The sequence below is a fragment of the Lissotriton helveticus genome, chromosome 8, assembly GCF_964261635.1.
Source record: "Lissotriton helveticus chromosome 8, aLisHel1.1, whole genome shotgun sequence".
Taxonomy (NCBI): Eukaryota; Metazoa; Chordata; class Amphibia; order Caudata; family Salamandridae; genus Lissotriton; species Lissotriton helveticus.
In genome coordinates, this window is record NC_136069.1 from 1,038,590,922 (window position 1) to 1,038,611,552 (window position 20,631).

The 20,631-nt window shown below is 45.0% G+C and overlaps 1 protein-coding gene across 2 annotated transcripts in view; it reads right to left on the minus strand.

The window, feature by feature from the left end:
• Positions 1-20,631, minus strand: part of MAP3K15 (mitogen-activated protein kinase kinase kinase 15) — a 1,227,172-nt gene that overhangs the window by 450,176 nt on the left and 756,365 nt on the right. The gene's annotated exons all lie outside the window — the stretch shown is intronic.

Genomic DNA, 20,631 nt, shown 5'->3' on the forward strand with positions numbered 1-20,631 from the left:
TGGTCACGAATGGAAGGACCACATGAAGAATGAGGCCAGGACAATCTGTTCATTCCTCTGCTGCTGATGCCCATATGGTTCCACCTACGGCTTAGAGGACTAGAAAAATTAGCAGTCTATACACCACCACTGCGCTACCAATGGACACTGGAAAGTCAGTGGAATTCAGAAAAAGATCCTTGGTGTTTATTTCCATGCTTTCAGTTTAGGAGTAAAAAGGGAATTGCAACTTAACTCAATGACACAGGGCAGGGTGACTAAGAAAATCCTCAACAGTCTGCAAAAAATACCCTTAGTTCCAGAAAAACTGCCTGGAGTTGCTACTGATCACCTCTGCAAATACTACCAAGCAAAGACAAGAGTGTGGAGAGTAGGGAAATAATGAATAACCACTTGCCTGGACATAAACAATTGTCAGTACCTCTCGCCTGTGCCTGAGAACCTGCCAGGAACATTGTTGACAAAAATGAGACAGGTTGAGATTCATTGAGAGAAACTAAAAGAAGAGTCACTGATAGCAAAAGAGGAACAGTATCTCACTCCTCGACCTGTAACACACTAACTCCCAATCCATTCTGTGATGTTGCACTTAGAGAAAGGGCTCACACACATTTGAGAACAGTGACTGGAAGAGCAGCTCATAAACCAATCCCTTACACAGACAGTCCTTTGTCACTAAGGGCACAGAGACAGCCTAAAAAAATCTATAAAACGCACGCCTTGGTGGGAGCCTTTTATGTCCCTGAGGCTCTGATCAGGATATCATTCCCAGTAGGTAAGACAAAGGAGACTGAAATCCTGAGAACATGCAGGAACCCAGTTATTATAGCAAGCTCACCCCCCACCCCTCCCCCCCCTGGCAAAAATGCATGGACTATTTCATTGGGTCCAGACTCGGTGAACAACCTGCAATGGCTGTGCTTCATCCAGGAAGGCCTGAAACATATCGCTTCTCCCTCTGACAAGACTACCCATGCTCAATCTTTCATTGCTCTGTTGAGGAGCATATTAAGGACAGGGGAGACCCAATAAACCCTTGTAGGCTTGGGCAATGAGTATTTGAAAACACAATGTGCTACAAGGGACTAATTTCTAGAAACAGTAAATCCTAGTTAAGAATCGTACATAAGTAACAGACTCAAGTGTATCAACAGAATATCACATTAACTCAGTAAATAGAATCAATCAAAGGAATCAATCTTTAGTTTGGTGAAAACCTTCCACTGACGACCCGGCATGCCGACTAGAGATGCTATTTTTTGACTTCTCAAGCTACGATATTGAAAAACACAGAATCACTCTGGTTACCCGACTTTTAGCTGTTCCATAACCATTTAGTGGAAGGTTTTCACCAAACTAAAGATTTGTTTCAATCAACTTGATGTCCTGGCCGCCTGCTTAAATTGGAAACTATCTCTTGTGGAAATTTCAGGGAGTTTTTTGCAGCAATGAAATGCTCTGTCCTGATGATGGTCTTCATGACGACTGCATATTAGACCGAAACGTCGACACCTCCATCATCTCCAAAAACGTTGCACTGTCACCAACCTACGACCATTGTTGATTGATTACCCTTGGTTGTTGGTTATATCTATCAGGAGTTGATGTTCTAACTGCGAACTGAAATGTCATTATCATCTACACCTCTGTTCCCAGTTCTTTTGCTCTAATTCATTTCGTTATATTTGTCTCCCATGATGTAACTTTGTTGCTTTATCACTAAATATATAAACTGTTTCAGAAATATAACTCACTATCTCCGTGTTTCTCCTTCCTTTGATTTATTCTATTTACTGATTTAATGTGATATTCTGTTGATACTGTTGAGGAGCAGGCAGGGGTTTATGCTCCTCGTCCGGCTGGTGCTGCAATGGCCGTCATGCCCCGTTGGGGGCTGCTTGCCGGAGACCTTATCGTTAAAGAAAATCAGTCCAACTTTCTGGACCAAAACTGTGTAGAGTAGATTGGCCAAAAAGGTGAAAAAAAAAATAAAACAATCTAAAAGAACCCTCTAATTCCATAAGATCTAATCTGGGTTAACATGTTTTTTGCTGTTTGAAGTCCCAAAGCAGATCAGTGGCTATTCATCAGGACCAATCATGTAATACCTAATACAATTGGCGAGCTATGTCTAAATCATAAAATATTGGAGAAGTGCCCCCATATGGAACCACATTTAGGGGCCGATTCCGATTCGGGAAAAACTGCTCGGAATAGCCGTTCGGAGCGTTTTTCCCATACGAATCGTACCCTGCAACGTCCTCCGTACATACGACGAAGTACGATTCGTACAAGGAGCCGTACTCCGTACGAGTCGTACAGAGACCATACGACTCTAATCTCCGTACTCTTCTCCCTCGGAACCCGCTGTACGCGACAATTGTACGGTTCGCGGCTGGTTTTTACGACCCAGCAAGTACGATACGTGTCGGGTACGCACCGTACGACCCTTTTTCTACGGGAGCTGAAAACAGCCGTAAAAACAGAGTTCGCGCCGAAACAGGTACGAACGACCCCCCTGTGTACGGTGCGTACCCCCCATGATTGCAGGGGTACGCACCGTACCCCTGCGATCATGGGGTGTACGAGCCGTACCCCATGTACAATGGGTGTACGAGCCGTACCCCATGTACGATGGGTGTACGAGCCGTACCCCATGTACGATGGGTGTACGAGCCGTACCCCATGTACGGTGCGTACCCCTGCGATCATGGGTGGTACGGACCGTACAGTGTGTATGTGTTTGTGTGCTTTTCCGTACGAATCGCCATTACCTGACATGGACCGTACTTATCGCGTCCTCATACCCCGATTTGGATCGTACTCGTCGGGTCGTACGGCATGTGTACGAGTCGTACGGTTCATGGTTTCAGCCTTGCAATACGTACGGATCGCGACGATTCGGACGGATTCACGGAATACGGATCGTACTACGCGACACGGACGGACGGGTACAATTCGTACGGAGAGGGCTCCGGATACAAATCGCACGGACGTTTTTTTCCCGAATCGGAATCGACCCCTTTAGTGTACAAACAAATAAAATCAAGACACCAATTACTCCTACATTCAAGGGGTTTGATAATGTTGCTGTAATGGGGTCTGAGACTTATCATAAGTATGGTCCCATAGGAGGGCACGAAGAGAAAACCCATATATGAACAATTTGATCATAGAAGTGTCCCTGCCTTTCGCCTCTCTGTCTCTGTGGATCCATATGTGTGACTGTGTGTATTTGTTGTGCACATGGGTAAGGGTTTTTGCTCCTAAGCCTTTATGTTGTATTTAGATCTGTCGTGTAACTCCAGTATCACAATAGTTGACTGTGAGCCTATCCGTAACTGCACATCAGGTGATTTAATTTATGATATTTTAGGAGGTAGCATGAAGGACTGATTCTATTTCTCTCTTCCCCTTCAAGTGAATGTGTGAGGGGTCTACCCACACCTTCTCTGGGTCCTCTGCTATGCAAGTTCAATACAAAGGGGGTCATTAGGATGACGGGCGGACTTAGTCCGCCCGCCATCCTATCGGATAATGGGACGACCCGCCATAAGGGCGGGGGTCCTGTGGGGGGTATTAGGATGCGCCCGCCACAGTGGCGGGCGGTGCTAAAAAGTCCTGGCAGTGAAAGGAAGACTGTGAGAGATAGGGGCATGCAATAAGCTCCTGTTTCCAGTCAGACAAAAGATGTGGCCAGATGTAAAACTATCTTCTTTACTGAGCTCGAGCTCAAAGAAGCCTCAGAGTAGATAGAGCAACACTGGGAGGGTTGACTGCTCCATACAAATACATAATATGAAAAGATGCCACCACGAGGGTCCAGACACAAACACAAGCACATTTTGAAGCTGATTTAGCATTACTAAGTGTACAGGATGCAGAAAACACCAAATGTCCCACCCAGACCTGCTACTATCTTGAAAGTTTGCCTCGAACTTGGTCCACAGTTAAATTAAATGCATATTTCTACACCTAGAAGCATTTTAGGAAAGTTGGTCAATATGTGCTGGAATGTATAATAGCAGCCGGAGGTTGCTTAAACTTGGTAGCCGCTCCCACGGCTCTTGCCTAGGCATTTAGTAGGCTTGGAGAGTACTGGAAGCTGGTTTTCTTTGATAGTGGATCAAGAGATGTTGCTTTATAGCTCTGGGTGCGGGGCAGAGAGATTAGTTGTGGTTGCTCTATGGGGAGGTCTGGGCTTAATATATAGCAAACAACTGGGTGTAATTTGTCAGGAATTGCGAAATATGTCTTTATGACATAGAATGTTAGAGGCCTGAATGGCCATGCCAAAACATCTAAGATATATTCATATGCAGGAAAAATAGAGACTCAAATTGCCTTTCTACAAGAAACACATCACTGGATCAAAATGTACCAAGATAAAACAGAGATTGACAAGCCAGACATTTAACACAACATACTCCGCGTGTGAAAGAGGTGCCTTAACGTGGGAAAGACTCAGTGTAAAGTTGGTAATGATATCAAACCCTCATTGACGAAGATGGACACTATATAGTAGTGATGGAAATACTGGATGGTGTAAATGCACTGATGGCAAGTGTATTCGTCCATAGAATTAGCAAACAATAGTTCTTGAATCCCTTATCAATATGTATAGCAAGATATTCTCACCTAGTAAAGATAACCCCTTCGCTGCGGGGGTTTATCCCCCGCTGTGCTGGGGGCGAGGGGGGCGCGCACAGCGCCCGCATGCTCATGACGAGCTCAGCTCGTCATGAGGCACGGCGCTCCTGTGCTCATGACGAGCTCAGCTCGTCACAGGTGCATTACCTGCCGTGGAACGCTCAGCATAGCAGGGGAATTATCCCCGCAAGCGAGCGTTCCACGGCTCATGACGAGCTGAGCTCGTCATGAGCACCGGAGCGCCGTGGATCATGACGAGCTCAGCTCATCATGAGCCTCGAAGAGGTTAATGGGGATGCAACTACAATCGAGTTTGTGATGTATTCATGCTCTTGATGGCTTGTTTTATAATTGGGACCCAGTGGATTCACGAAGGTCAAATACCCTGAATGCTAAAGGGTATTTATATTTTTTACATGTCCATGATTTGCACACCACGATGGCCACCATCTTCTTCCCAAGATAATTAATCTATTCAGTGTTTTAAGCAGAATACCTCTGTAAACCATATCCGACCACAACCCATAGTAACTGGAAATCCACTGGGGATGTTAAAGAACGACGGTCCCCTCATATTTTTGTTGTATTCTTTATTTAGCCCTGTTTTTAATTAGTAGTATCCTGCCCACACTCCTGCACAATAATTGTGACCCCACCGCTGTTTGGAGCGGATAAAAACTGTACTAGTCCTCGTTGCTCGTGGTCCTTGGCCGCCATATTGGAAGGGAACCCTCGAGGTGACTTGGGGCTGAGCGCTCTAGTGCTCAGACGAACAGGCAGGTGAGCCTGTACTTAAGGCGATCACTTTGGCCAGCCTATCCTAGGGAAAGGCTGTATTGGGACTTTGCTGCGCATAATTTTGTATTAGCGCCTAATGCGAGCGTGAAACAGGATTCTTAGCGCTTTTTAAAACAATTTACCGCGTTTAAAATATTTTTGTTGTATTCTTTATTTAGCCCTGTTTTTAATTAGTAGTATCCTGCCCACACTCCTCCACAATAATTGTGACCCCACCGCTGTTTGGAGCGGATAAAAACTGTACTAGTCCTCATTGCTCGTGGTCCTTGGCCGCCATATTGGAAGGGAACCCTCGAGGTGACTTGGGGCTGAGCGCTCTAGTGCTCAGACGAACAGGCAGGTGAGCCTGTACTTAAGGCGATCACTTTGGCCAGCCTATCCTAGGGAAAGGCTGTATTGGGACTTTGCTGCGCATAATTTTGTATTAGCGCCTAATGCGAGCGTGAAACAGGATTCTTAGCGCTTTTTAAAACAATTTACCACGTTTAAAATATTTTTGTTGTATTCTTTATTTAGCCCTGTTTTTAATTAGTAGTATCCTGCCCACACTCCTGCACAATAATTGTGACCCCACCGCTGTTTGGAGCGGATAAAAACTGTACTAGTCCTCATTGCTCGTGGTCCTTGGCAGCCATATTGGAAGGGAACCCTCGAGGTGACTTGGGGCTGAGCGCTCTAGTGCTCAGACGAACAGGCAGGTGAGCCTGTACTTAACCCTCCCACTGGTCGCGCAGCGGTGACGTGCAGCGGGAGCGCCTGACTCGCGCCTGAGTCAAGCCAGAGTCCTGCCCGTCTGCGCCCGTTCAGCGCTAAGGAAGCGGGGAGGCGGCGGACTCTGTGCTACCGTTCGTCATCGTCACCCCCAACTCAGGTATGTCAAGGGAATTCCTGCTATCCTGTAAAGGGCCCCATGTTCCTTGTCATGATGTGTTACACCCTGACACATGGGTCGGCCCGGCTTGTTGTAGTCAGTGCCAGCTCATGCTAATTCCTGAGCCCTCCCCGGACACACCCTTAGATGCACCCGTATTACGGGGGGGGCCTGATCAATGCACGATCCTTAGTTAAAAACTCACAAAATATCAACGACCTCATTGTAGAGAATAATCTTGATTTACTCCTGGTCACTGAAACATGGTTAAAGTCTTGGTGTAATCCCGACTTAGCCCTAGCTATCCCACAGAACTTCCTTATACAACGGCTGGACAGACCAGAAATAAGAGGAGGGGGCCTCGCCATAATACACCACAAGTCTCTTGAATGTTCCACTCAAGAACTGGTCGACATAAAAGGAGCCGAAGCGTTGGCCTTCACCCTAGGGATCCATGACTCACTTACGTTCTCGGGTGCTCTTATATATCGCCCTCCGGGTCCTTCTTCAAAGTTCCTGGATACGGTGGGTGAAGTCTTGAGTGATTTAACACTCAGATTTTCCCAATTTACAATACTAGGCGATCTAAATCTGCACCTAGACTCCCCTAAAGAATCTGGAGTGAGTAGTTTCATGGATACTATTGAAGTTCTAGGACTTACACTTCTTAATAGGGAACCTACACATCAGGCAGGACATTTATTGGATTGCGTTTGCTCTAACTTCACTAGGCTGAGGGTTGGAGATTCCAGTCCTCAGACTTGGACTGACCACTTTTTTATTCCGTTTTATATCGTTCTGAACCCCCTACCCACGGTTTCTCCTGCAATAAGCAAAATAAAGCCTGAAGTCAGACACATCCCCAATTGGGAAGAGTTAGCCAATAGACCTGATGTTGTAATCCAACTGAAAGCGTGTATACCAGATTTATCCGGTCATACCTCCACAGATAATCACATTTTTTACGATTGGATTGCCAGAGCTGGGGCAATGTTAAAATCAACTAATAAGAACACCTTAAGAACTACTAAAATAAAAAAGAACGCCCCCTGGTTCTCATCGGCCCTGAAACTAGAATTGGGAGAGGTAAGAACCCTGGAAAGAAGGTGGCGTAGAAAATATGATGCCACCACCCATAACATCTATAAATTAGCAAGACGAAAATATCATGCTGAGTTAAAATCTGCTAAGAAGGCCCATTATCTACAGGCTGTCACTAGGGCAGGTCAGGAACAAAAAGCAATTTTTTAAATTGTAAAGGAGTTCATGAGTCCAGTAGCTTTATCGCAGGAGATTCCTCCATCTCAGGATCCCTGTAATGCGATATCTGATTACTTCGAAGACAAGATTCTGGCCATCGTAAAAACTTTTCCCTTAGTTTCAACCATGTCGACTGTCCCTACACAGAGTGAGGCGATGAGGCCTACCGCACGTCTGGAAGAATTTACATTGGTCTCTCTTGAGGAGACCTCGAAGGCTATTTTAGCCATTAAATCTGGATCACCTTTGGATCCCTGTCCCCCCCTGGCCTTGCACACTCTAGCAGAGACGGTAAATCCCATAATTAATGGGATTATAAATTCATCTCTAGCCACGGCTGATATCCCGAACGATTGGAAGTGTGCTGCTGTTAAGCCCCTCCAAAAAAAGGCACTGGCCGACCCTACTACCCTTTCCAACCTACGGCCCATTTCCCTGTTGCCTGTGCTGTTTAAACTGGCTGAAAAGTTCGTCAATATTCAACTGACGAACTCTCTGGAGATTAATAATATTCTCCATCCCAACCAGTCAGGGTTTCGTTCAAAACACTCTACAGAAACAGCCCTGCTTTATACAGCAGAGACCCTTCGAGCAGCCATGGACCAGGGAATGAAGGCTGTTCTAATTCTACTCGACCTGTCGGCAGCCTTCGATACGGTCTCACGTAACATCTTAGTGGATCGTTTGGCTGCCGCAGGCGTAGGGGGGAAAGTCCTGGCGTCGCTTACGAATTTTCTGAGTAATAGACGTCAAGTCACAGTGCTGGGTCAACACCAATCTGAAGCAATGGTCGTCAGCTCAGGGGTCCCTCAGGGCTCAAGCTTAAGCCCAGTACTGTTCAATCTGTACATGGCACCCCTAGTAGAATTGATCGCGTCATTTCAGATCAGTTCAATCTCATACGCTGACGACACCCAACTCATTTTGGTGTTGGATAGGGAACGGCCGAATGCCGAAGAAAATCTCAAGGATTGTCTAGCAGCAACATTCAAATGGATGACTGACAATCATTTGAAATGTAATGCTGGTAAGACCGAAATCCTACCGTTCGGAAGTAACAACTTGTTCTCCCCTGGAGTATGCTGGCCAGTGGATGCGGAAACACCTCCTAAGACTATTACATCTGCCCGCAACTTAGGCATCAAATTTGATGACCAACTGTCTTTCAAACATCAAGCAGTGACAGTGGCCGGAACGTGTTTCCAGACTATAAAAGCTTTGAGAATTTTTTTTTACTTTCTCCCACTGTCGGCCAGGAAAACAGTGGCAGTGGCTTTAATAAATTCCAGGTTGGACTATTGCAACGGGTTATATGCTGGAGCCAACAAAATCTTTCTCCATAAATTGCAAATGGTCCAACATGCAGCCGCTCGGCTGGTGTTGCGTTGGCCTCGTAGGTCCTCAGCCTCAGCAGCACTCAAACTGCTCCATTGGCTACCCATAGGGAAAAGAATTTTGTTTAAAATTCTTATAATTACTTTCAGAGCTTTCCATCAACAGGGTCCAAAATACCTGTGTAATGGTTTTAAGAGATACTACCCCACTCGTTGTCTGAGGTCTGCCAGTCAGAATCTGCTTACAATCCCTCGATTCAAGCTGGTAACAAGAGGTGGTAAATCACTCTTTGTATTAGGCTCTAAAGCCTGGAATAAGCTCCCACCCCACCTACGTACACTTTCTCAAGAGTCACACTTTAGGAAAGCACTGAAAACCTGGATTTTCACCCTGTCTGAAGCGACGTGTTGGGAATTGGTGTAGTGTGTAGCACAGTATTCAGGTCATTTCTTTCCCTCCAGCCCTTCCATCTAGGCTGGATAGAGCGCCAAGATACTCTTTGGAGTGAAAGTAGCGCTATAGAAATGCCCTTTACATTACATTACATTACATTACATCATGGAGTCTGCAACCCGCTACAACAGATGACGCAGGAAGCGATCCAACACTATTTAAATGAGAATGAAGAATCCATGTTGAATGGCATGGTAGAATGGAAAGCATTAAAAGTGGTGGTTAGATGCATTTGTATTAAAAAGTCACGTGGTATCAAGAATGAGTTAGGAAGGGACTAAAGAGCTTAGTCGAGAAAATTAAAGAATTGGAGCTAGTTAAAATACTCGACTCCACAGCAGTGGACAAATTAAGGTAAAAGAAAAGAAAGCATATTTTTTTATATCTGATTGTAATAGAACACGTAAAATCTATTTAACACCATTTTAAAGTACTACCAAATCCTTTGTATTATTGCACATTAAAACACATTTTCACATACATCTACTTTATATTTCAGTGCTGTACATATTTAGTGATTCATTTGCCCAAAGCTCTGCTCAGAAGCCAGCATCCAGAGCTATTGAATATGGGGGCACTAAATCCCAAGGCAACATGGTGATTAATCTGCCTCTTGCCTCTTTAATCCACTACAGACTCCCATGCCCTTTTATCTCACTATTGCAGGTTCCTGCTTTTTCCCTTTGTGACAGTTTTTCTGTCTTTCTCTTCCTCCTTCTTTCCATTTTGTACGGTTTTCCCTCTCTTGCTCTTGGTAAACGATTGATAAGTAAAAATAGGTGCCGGCCCTCAAATGATTGCCGGTGAACCCCACTGGCAACCACTGGGTCAAAGTGAGCACTGTGTACATTCCACATTTAAACCCAACTGTTCTAGTAAACATCGCCTTGTTTGGAAGTTGGCTAAGCATACAGATTTAGTGAAGTCATCTTTCAGCTGTACCCCACTGTCTCTTCCATCCAAGGTCTTCTCACATTCCTCTCAAGAGAAGAGTTAAGCACCTCCACATTAAGTGTCGATTTTGAGTTTTGGTTTAATCAAGTATTTTTCCTAGGCTTGCTGCAGTAATGAAAATGTATAAAAGTACAGAAAAATGCATAGAATTTAGCATTACGAGTTCCATTGGTTCAGTGAAGCACAGGTCTATTGACAGTGCCAGTCACACTTGGAATATATTTGCAGCTAGCTATTTTTGCATTAAACATGCGTTAGACTTCGCTGAGATTTTCAGAGTTATTGTTTTCTTTCACAGAAGTGACAACATGCACAGGTACTGCAACTCAGTGACTGATGGCAACTAAGCTAAGTGGAAGGGCGAGCAGATGGGTGGTTGGTCTTTGGGTACATAAAATAAATACACTTTTAAAATAAAGCAAATAAAACATTACTCAACGTGCTTTCTGCATCGTCCTTGCTTAGGTCCTCTCTGTCCCGCGTGACGTCAAGGGCCCCAGCCAACTCCCCTAACCTATCCTGCCTGTTCACCAGCATGAGAGAAGCACACTGGAGGCTTTTGCTTTCTCTAACCCAGATAACTCAAGACAGCTGGGATAGGGAGGTTTAAAGTGCGCATGTGTGGTTGGCCGTTGCAAGACAGACGGCCAAAGAGACATGCGCACTTAAAACAAGTGCAAAAGGCAGCCCACCCTCCTCCCTGCTGCTGCATTTAGCAGGCCCATCTCCCTCCTGACACTCTGTTTGGGACAGGGTGATGAAAAAAATAAATTGGTAACGAATTAACTTCATTACCATTTTATTTTTCATCTCTGGGGCACTTTAGTGGAGTGACACTCCGCCGCTATAATGGATGAGCTACCCATCCTGCAACGGTAGGCATGCCTACACTACAAAACCTACATGGCTAAGAAACATGATGAGTAAAACACAAGATGATGGACGGAATGTTGCACAATGGCAAAACATTCACCCCCAGTCACAGATCTGGGTTTAATCCATCATTATTTTGCTCACCAAGCCACCCCAGTTCAAACATGACCCTGTGCCTCATGGGAACAGTCCAGATCGAACTGCCAAGCCATGTCTTCCCTGGACCGGAATCAAGCATCCTAGGACCGGTTTATGGCTATCAGCCGTCTTCAGCCAGGATGGCTTGACTCCAGTGGCGTAGTGAGCATGGGACCCACGTCTGGGCATACCTTTCCCAAATAGGGGGTGAACAGCAAAACACACAAGATGATGGACGGAATGTTGCACAATGGCAAAACATTCACCCCCAGTCACAGATCTGGGTTTAATCCATCGTTATTTTGCTTACCAAGCCACCCCAGTTTAGACATGGCCGTATGAAAATCAGTCTTGACCCTGTGCCTCATGGGAACAGTCCAGACCGAACTGCCAAGCCATGTCTTCCCTGGACCGGAATCAAGCATCCTAGGACCGGTTTCTGGCTATCAGCCGTCTTCAGCCAGGATAGCTTGACTCCAGTGGCGTAGTGAGCACGGAACCCACGTCTGGGCATACCCTTCCCACATAGGGTGAACAGCAAAACACACAAGTGCACTCTGTCCCGCGTGACTTCAAGGGACCCAGCCAACTCCCCTAACCTATCTTGCCTGTTCACCAGCATGAGAGCAGCGCATTGGAGGCTTTTACTTTCTCTAACCCAGATATCTCAAGACAGCTGGGATACAGAGGTTTAAAGTGCGCATGTGTGGCTGGCCGTTGCAAGACGGACAGCCAAAGAGACATGCGCACTTAAAACAAGTGCAAAAGGCAGCCCACCATCCTCCCTGCTGCTGCATGCAGCAGGCCCCGCTCCCTCCTGACACTCTGTTTGGGACAGGGTGATGAAAAAAATAAATTGGTAACTAATTAACTTCATTTCCATTTTATTTTTCATCTCTGGGGCACTTCAGTGGAGTGACACTCCGCCGCTATAATGGAGGAGCTACCCATCATGCAACGGTAGGCATTCCTACACTACAAAACCTACAGACATGATGAGGCTGATAAATCTGGAAGGTTTTAGACCAGCTGATCAAATCTGAACACAGGGAAGCCCCGATCACCAATGTCTACACTAGGGAGGGAGTTACGATCTACACACAACACAATATTACTTACTTTTCCAAGCTATACAGAGTGGATGATGCATTACAGAACGAGATATAAATGATTACTTCAATAGGACAAGTGTAACCCCAACTTTAGTCCTGAACAAATTGACCTGATAGAAACAATATTAGCAAGGTAAGGATGACAATTAGAGAACTAGCCAGAGGGAAGTCCCAGATGGCTACTGGTCGCTTTTTATGCAACATGCATATATATTTTAGGCCCAAAATTGTTTGAAATATTTACAGCCACACACGCAATAGGTATACTATCACTTTCTACTTGTGAAGCCTTCATAAAGTCAAATGCAAATTCTATAGACCCCTCTCAATGCTCAGTATCCACTACAAACCACCCTCTAAGGCTGTCACTAAGTACCGGCTTCTTCTGTTGCCCACAATTGTTCCTAGTGGCCAAAGAGGCGTTGTGCCAGGTTGCAATATTTCTCCTAGCATTAGACATGTTTTCTATGTGATGAGCAGACGCTGATTGTAACGATTGACAGTGCTGGCAAATGACTTAAAGAAGGCTTTTGACAAATTTGGTTATTTCAAAGTCTGTTAGGACTCCACATGCGGATGGTACTATAAACTCGGTTATATTGTCATATGACTGGTACATGTACCTATTGTTTTTGAAAAACAATAAACAGATTCTAAGTAAAAGAAGTCTCCTTTTTGGTGAACCAACAGCCAGGGTCCATACTAGCTGAGTAAACATGAGCCAACATCAGGAAGGAAGAGGGACACATTAGGAATTCCCTCTCTTCTGATCTTTGCTTTAATCATAGAAACATCTGCAAGTGTGTTGGGCAGACATACAGGAATCTATCTTGGTTACACAACCTGTTATATCATTATATGCGATGGTCTTCTTTACACACTTGACGTGAACATGGAATTATGACCGCTCGAGGTAAAACTAAAGCAATTGAGTGCTGTCGCAGGGCTTTGTATGAATTTGGCGATAGCCTGTGTATACCGATATAGTCAGAACAGGCTGCTATGCCTTCTCCCTTTTCACACAACCTGGCTAAATGGGATCAATATATCCTTTTTTACTTGGTATTAGAGGTGTGCTGTATGAATCCTGATATTGTTGCGGTAGGGCAGCAGCAACTCTGAGGGCAACAGTGTTTTTTTGGAAGTCATTCCCTCTGTCCGTGATAGGAAGGTTGGTTCTTATGGAAACGGTGGTATTGCCTCACAATTTATATTCATTTGGGAACTTTCCTGTGCCCCTACCCTGTAGATTGCTTTGTGAGGTGGACAGCATTATTGTCTCATTTATGTGGAGCTCCGACTGACATAGATATGCTCTATGTAGGCTTGAAAATAGAGTGAACGAGAGTGGACTTGGGATGCCCAACTATAGGCTTTATTATTTTGCAGCATAATTGTTGTGGGTTTCTAGGTAGCTTGCAGATGTCCTTTTGCTGGAAAAAGTATATGCTTTTGGAAACTCCTCAGGAGAAGGATTGATGCCCCTATTTCTAACGAAGGAGTGCTATGCGGGGACACTCAATCGTCCAGTGAGGACTGGCAAACACTGTTGATATAGACATTTAAAGAAATTGGAAGTGGGAAGGATGCATGTCCCACCCATTTTAATAACGGACATAACACAGATTAAAAATAAAAAAACTAGAAGGAGACTTGATATACAGTCTTAGAGGAGGGCAGGAGTTGTGGCATGAGAGGATCTATATGTTAGGGCTATACAGTTACGTTTTTCCATGACCTGACACGGGCCTGAGATATCCAAAAAGAGATATTTTTCCCCGTGAGGCCAAATTGAACCTTCTTTGTTCCCTGTTGCTGGGGAGATACTGTCTCGGGGCCCTGTGCTGCTGTGTTGGGAGTGCTGCCATCCGGGTGCCTGGTCCCCCCCCCCGCCGCCGCGCTTTCACATCGCAGCCGCCGAGCGGGGGGACTACAGCCCCCACATATCCTGCAAGCCCTGCCCACCGATGTCATCGCCCGCGCCCGGAGTCGCAGAAAAGCAACGGCGCTTCTCCCGCAACGCGGGACGCGCGCGGGACCAGCCGGGCTAAGCCCGGGCAAAGGGTGGGCCCTCTTAGGCCCTCAGAGGCCAGAGGAGGTCGGGCCGGGCTCATTCTCTGAGACATTGGTCGGGACGGATTGTGTCTTTCTGCAAAGTGCGTCATGGTCCTGAGTCCCATTAAAGGTATATCTTTGCTAGAAGGGGGCCCTAATAGAGGAACCCTAGATAATTATTTCACTAGGGCTCCTTTAGATACTGAGAGGGAGCGTGTACTAGCCGAGCGCCGGGCTGAGCGTCGTCGCTCGGTTGAATCTATTAAAGGCAGTCGCTCTTCCTTGGACCCCCAGCAGTCACTCACATCAGTACATATGACGTCTTTTGCTGTGAATGAGGACCCTGATATATCACTTCCGGATAGCATTCCTATGCTATTTCGCGAGGCTACTCCCTTACCCGAAAAGTCCAAAACTCAGCCAACTAACATCTCACCCTCCCTTAGTAACCCAATTGCAGTGGTAGAAATATTATCCGAGTCGTCCCCACTAGTAGTTGAGGAAATTTAAAAAAAAAACACAAAAAAAGAGATTCCCAAAGTGCAGGGTTCTCCGCCAAGGAAGAGGAGAAAGAGGAGGAGTGACCCACAGAGATCTAAAATCAGCCATGCTGTTTTTGGAAAAACTTTTAAAAATTCTAAAATCTCCACATCCAAGGTAGTTAATACAGTAGGCTTAGCTACTCCACCACACCTCCCGGTAAATACAATACCATGTCCTGCTTTACTAGGAAGTATGGAACAGATAATTAGATCCTTCACACTTCCAATTGTAGAAAGGCTAAAAAATTTGGAATTAAGGTTAGGGAATTTGGAGCAGGCTATCAGTATAAATACAGGGCTAATCAAGGATTTAGGGAAGTCGGCATTGTTACATCTATCCTCCGCATTACCACCAAAATCTAACTCTCAGAAGGAGATAGCTAAATCCACCAAACCAATCACCTGCGATCAACAGAGGGCAATCCCTCCTAAACTTGTACATAACCTGGTGCAGAATGTTGTTGTTAGAGAGGTACAGACGGGAATTAAACCAGCTCATCCAGGAACTGCACAAAAGGGCAGTACTAGTCCAGTTAGGGTAGAGAAGCCTATGGGACGCCCAGTGGAACTGCCCCCAGAAGCGGTACCATTCGTGGTGGTCCTTACAGGAGTTCCAAAACTGGCAGAGGGTAAAAGGGAGGGATTTTCTCAGCTAAAATACAAAGTCATTCACTGGCTTAACCTGTATAGACCACTCCCCTATAACACAAATGTAGATATTCTGCACGTTCGGCGGCTCCCCTGGTTGGGAAACAGAATTAAGGACATTGATGGGGACATCATTGTTGTCAATTTTAAAGACCATGGAGCTGTCAGACACATTTTAGGTTAGTTCCCAGGTAATGGTATTAACTCTATCATACCAACCGACCTGACGTACTTCTATCCAAGATCCTTAGTGGCTCCTACAATGCATTCTGGGGCTCGTTTTCGATCACCCCAATTATCCTATTCCATCTAAAAATCGCTACACTCCCCATGTATCCTACTCCATAGCTCCTGTTAGAGCATTTGGGTGGGATACTGTTCCATCTAGGCAACATAGAAGTAGGTGGACTGATTCACTGTGTCCGCTCACCCCACTTGAGGTGACAAATAGATTCAATGCCCTTTCAGGCATTGATGACTGTGATTGACAGATTGGGCTCCCCGGTAGTCTTTTGCCTACTGTTGAAGACACCGAGGCACTTGTAAAACATACTTCCACTGCTAAACTCTTAGCACTGGAACAGGTATCCCAGTCTCCACCCCTTCGTCCTCTTGCTGACAAATCTATATTAAGTGGCGAGCCAGAGGAAATTGTGAATGTGAGTACTGAAGTAACTAATGAACCTCTGGATTCATGTGACTGTATACCGATTAAGCAAGGTTTAGTCGACTCACACATTAAAATCCTTTCCTGGAATGTGGCGGGATTAAAGAACAAATTGCCCATTCCAGCTTGGAGTTCCTTTATGTCCCTACATGATATCTGTATGCTACAGGAAACCTGGGCGTTAAAAAGAAACGACAGCCCCGGGTTTTGCAACTTTTAATGTCTTAGCAACTATGGGCGGTCGTGGAAGGCCATCGGGTGGGTTGTCAATCTGGGTTGGCACTCATTTGGGGGTCCAGGCAACGCATATTAATACTAATTCTTTAGACGTCCAGTGCGTACTTTTAACCACGCTAAATAGGCAAAGGATAGCATTGATTAATGTATATTCAAGGCCAGTTAGGAGGGGCTTGGAGTCCGAGGTTATAAAAACTTTATCAAAATTTATCTAGACGATTGACTCCTCCACTGCGATAATCTTGTGTGGAGATTTCAATTGTCATTTTGAACCTCTTGTGGACCCACGTTTGGGTGACCAAGATGAAATTGACTTGCTGTGGTCTATCCCGGACCCGTTGATTCCCCAGGTTAAGGTTTGGACCCCACTTGTACTACAACTGCAGTCATTGGCGTTAGTCACTTCATTCCGAACATGCAACAGGAGGGTGGAGCCTGACAGGCCCGGGAGAACTACCTTTAATCGTTTAAACCAGGCTTCTGTGATAGACTATATATTCATGGAGGCCAGGCATTGGGATATGTTACTTGAGTTTAGGGTCGTTGACAGGTACGATAGCGACCATAATGCTTTGGTTCTTTCTCTTAAACCAGGGAGCTTTGGGCTAAATAATCCAGCACCTACCCAAAAAAGTGCCTCACAAATACTAATAATTTCCAATTGTAGGCGAAGGGTTAAATGGCCAGATTTTCAGGATTCCCCGAGCAAACTTGCTAACTTGTATGAGACTGCAATTCCATCTATTGCTAAAATGGGGGACCCTGAATGCATGGGAAGGGCCACTGATATACACAACCAATTAGTGGCCACTTTACAAGATGCCCTTTGCCCCTTGGTAAGGACTAGTCAGCCTCGGGCCAATAAACATTTGTGGATTAACGCCTTATGCCGTAAGTCTAAAAAAGCCATGTTGTCAGCATTAAAAACCAATGACGTTGGAGCTATTAAAGTCCAACGTACTCTGTACAAGAAGGCAATTAGTGATGCCAAGAGGGAACGGGAGGTTCTCCTGTGGGAGGAGTTGGGAGCTGCACTCACTTCTAGGGTCTCCAAATTATTTTGGTCTATTGTTGCAACCGGTCTTCATGGCGTTAATCCTGTGCCTGGCCCCAATATTTCTCCGGGAATTTGGGAAAGGCACTTTGCTGGCCTATATGGAATCCCTGAGACAGACATCACAACCCGTGATATTTCTGATTCCCAAAACGTCCTTGATCCTGAAGAGTGTGGAATGACGACTATGGTCCCCAGTCCCCACCTCCAGGTTGAACTCTTTACACTGAGAGAGGTTGAGGCAGCAATAGGCAAACTGCTTCCCAATAAGGCTCCATGGTTAGACAAAATACCAGGGGATCTGTTTAGAACACAGCCCAAAATCTGGGCACCGTATCTGCTCGTTCTATTTAATGTGGTCCTTCAGGGTGCCGATCTGCCCCCAACCTGGCTGGGGGCTGAGATCGTGCCAATCCTGAAAAAGGGCTGTCCACTTACCCCCTCGAATTACAGACCAATTAGCTTAATTGACACATCACAAAAGCTAATGGGGAGGATTATCCTTAATAGGATTCTTGGTTGGATAGATGAAAATGAGATCCTATCTACATTCCAGGCAGGTTTTAGGTCTGGCACTTCCACTTTAGACCAGAAATTTCGCTTGCAGGTCCTATATTGGAAGGTAGCAAAGGTGGAGGGTGGCAGCCTCTACCTTGTGTTCGTGGACTTGCGGGCAGCCTTCGACTTAGTTCCTCGAGCGAAATTGTGGAGGGTATTGGCAGACCTAGGACTTCCGTCTTACCTGTTGTCCATTCTCTCAAGGCTCCACACAAATAATTACGCCCAGGTCAGGTGTGGTAGGCATGGCGATCTCACGGACCAATTTCCTGTCCAAAAAGGGGTTCGCCAAGGGTGCGTGTTGGCCCCCACGCTATTCAGCCTTTACATTAATGGACTTGTGGACTATCTGAATGGCGTGGTGGGTAATGATGCCCCTAAGCTGGCCACGGGGAGGGTCTCTGCACTGATGTTTGCAGACGACACTCTGTTGTTGTCTAAAACGTCGTTGGGAATTCAAAAAACACGAGGGTTTTGTAGAGTTTTGTGCGCTCCGGGGATTGGAAAATAAACCTGGAAAAAACAAAGTTTATGATATTCAATCCCCCCAAGTGGACATACCCAAACCCTGTCCTACATGGTACTCCCCTTGAGAGGGTTAAGACGTTTGTTTATTTGGGTGTTACCCTTACAGAGAATTTTGACTGGAACACACAGATTGTCAAGTCAGAACTAAAATTATCACAGCTAGCGGGGGGAATTAGTAAATTAGCCAAGAGGTCTACATTTAAGCCGGTGTCCCCGGCTTTGGAAATATATTGTCGCCAGGCTAGAACTGCAGCAACCTATGGCGCGGAGCTTTGGGGGCACAAAAAAATATTGACCATTTCAAGGGTGGAACCAACCTTTATAAGGAATCTAGTTGGATTACCTGCTAGCACACCCTTGATCCCTCTAAGAATGGACCTTGGGATGGAGTCAATAGAGGAAATCGTGGGTGCAAGACCTTTAATGTACTGGAAGAGGTTGTGGTCAACTTTGGAATTGGCTGCCTACAGAGCAGAACTATCTGAGATCTGGACTTCTCTTAAAAGTATAAAGATACCGTGGTTGGAGCATATCAGGACGGACAGTTTTCAGTTGGGTCTTCCGGACCTGTGGGAAAAATCGGAGACTTTTTGCCCTGGGTTACCAAAACGAGAACTCCGTGCTCTGATACGTATTCAGAACACTCAAATACTTCTGAGCCCTGCAACTATGGGCAGGCTAACGTCTGAGTTCCTCCTAGTTAAATCAGAGTTTAAAATCGAGGAATTCATGGATGTAATTGAACCACCTCTCGCCAGAAAACTGTATCTTCAGTTAAGGCATGGCACCTTACCCGTCAGGTCATTTACAACCAATGGTCCAAAACTAACACTGTAGTGTGCCCTGCTTGTGACTACAGAATTGAAGATGTACCACATGTTTTGTTCTTTTGCCCTGCTTATTCTGTAATTAGAAACTGCTGGCTGATTCCGATTTGTAAGAACCTTAAATTTTTGCATTACTTCCAGGCATGTAGAATATTGACTTATGACACCCATCCCCCCATTGTGTTTGCTGTATCCCGATATCTATTTAGTATGTGGCGTAGGAGACAAATATTTTTAACTTAAATGTTAGTATTCATGAAATTATTGTATTTTCTTATTTGATAACTTAAAGTTTAATTCTCTTTTTTAAATCGTTTAACTGACTATTTATTGTTTTAATAACTTGTACTGGATTGTATTCTTATGTGCACTTTTATGGATATTGCAGAACCCCAGTGAATAGAGTGCTGCAGACAATATTGCCCGTGGGAAACTGGGGAAAAGACATTACAGTACTGCACCAAATGTTCTTAAGGAAACTGGATACAGAATTCAATGTTCTTACATAGGAACTCGGCCTTTACCCTCGTTCCTCTATATGGTCATATAACTCCTCAGTGACTTGTAATATTGTTATAATATATGGCAGGGTGTTCTTTATCCCATATATACAGTCTTTGATGATATACTATTGTATGTGGGACTGAGTTTTCAATTGTTTTTCATTGATTATACAAATTGAGGCTGTCATAGTTAGGTACATTCAGTATGAATAAGACTGAAGTAAACATGGTTTTATAGATAACTTGCCCAGGCTTTTAGGTGTACAGGGTAACTTCAGTCTAACAAACATAGGAGAAAGTGCATAAATGGACCTAAGTAATATTTGCTACTCTAACTCTAGTCAAACAAAAATTGAGGAAAGAGGTCATGTTTACTATTCTATCTCCAGTATAACACACATTGGCAAAAGTACATACAATGGAAAATGAGATTTACTATACAAACTCCAGTCTAACAAACATAGGGGAAGTGCATAAATGGACCTAAGTAATATTTGCTACTCTAACTCTAGTCAAACAACAATTGAGGAAAGTGCTTAGATAGAGGTCATGTTTACTATGCTATCTC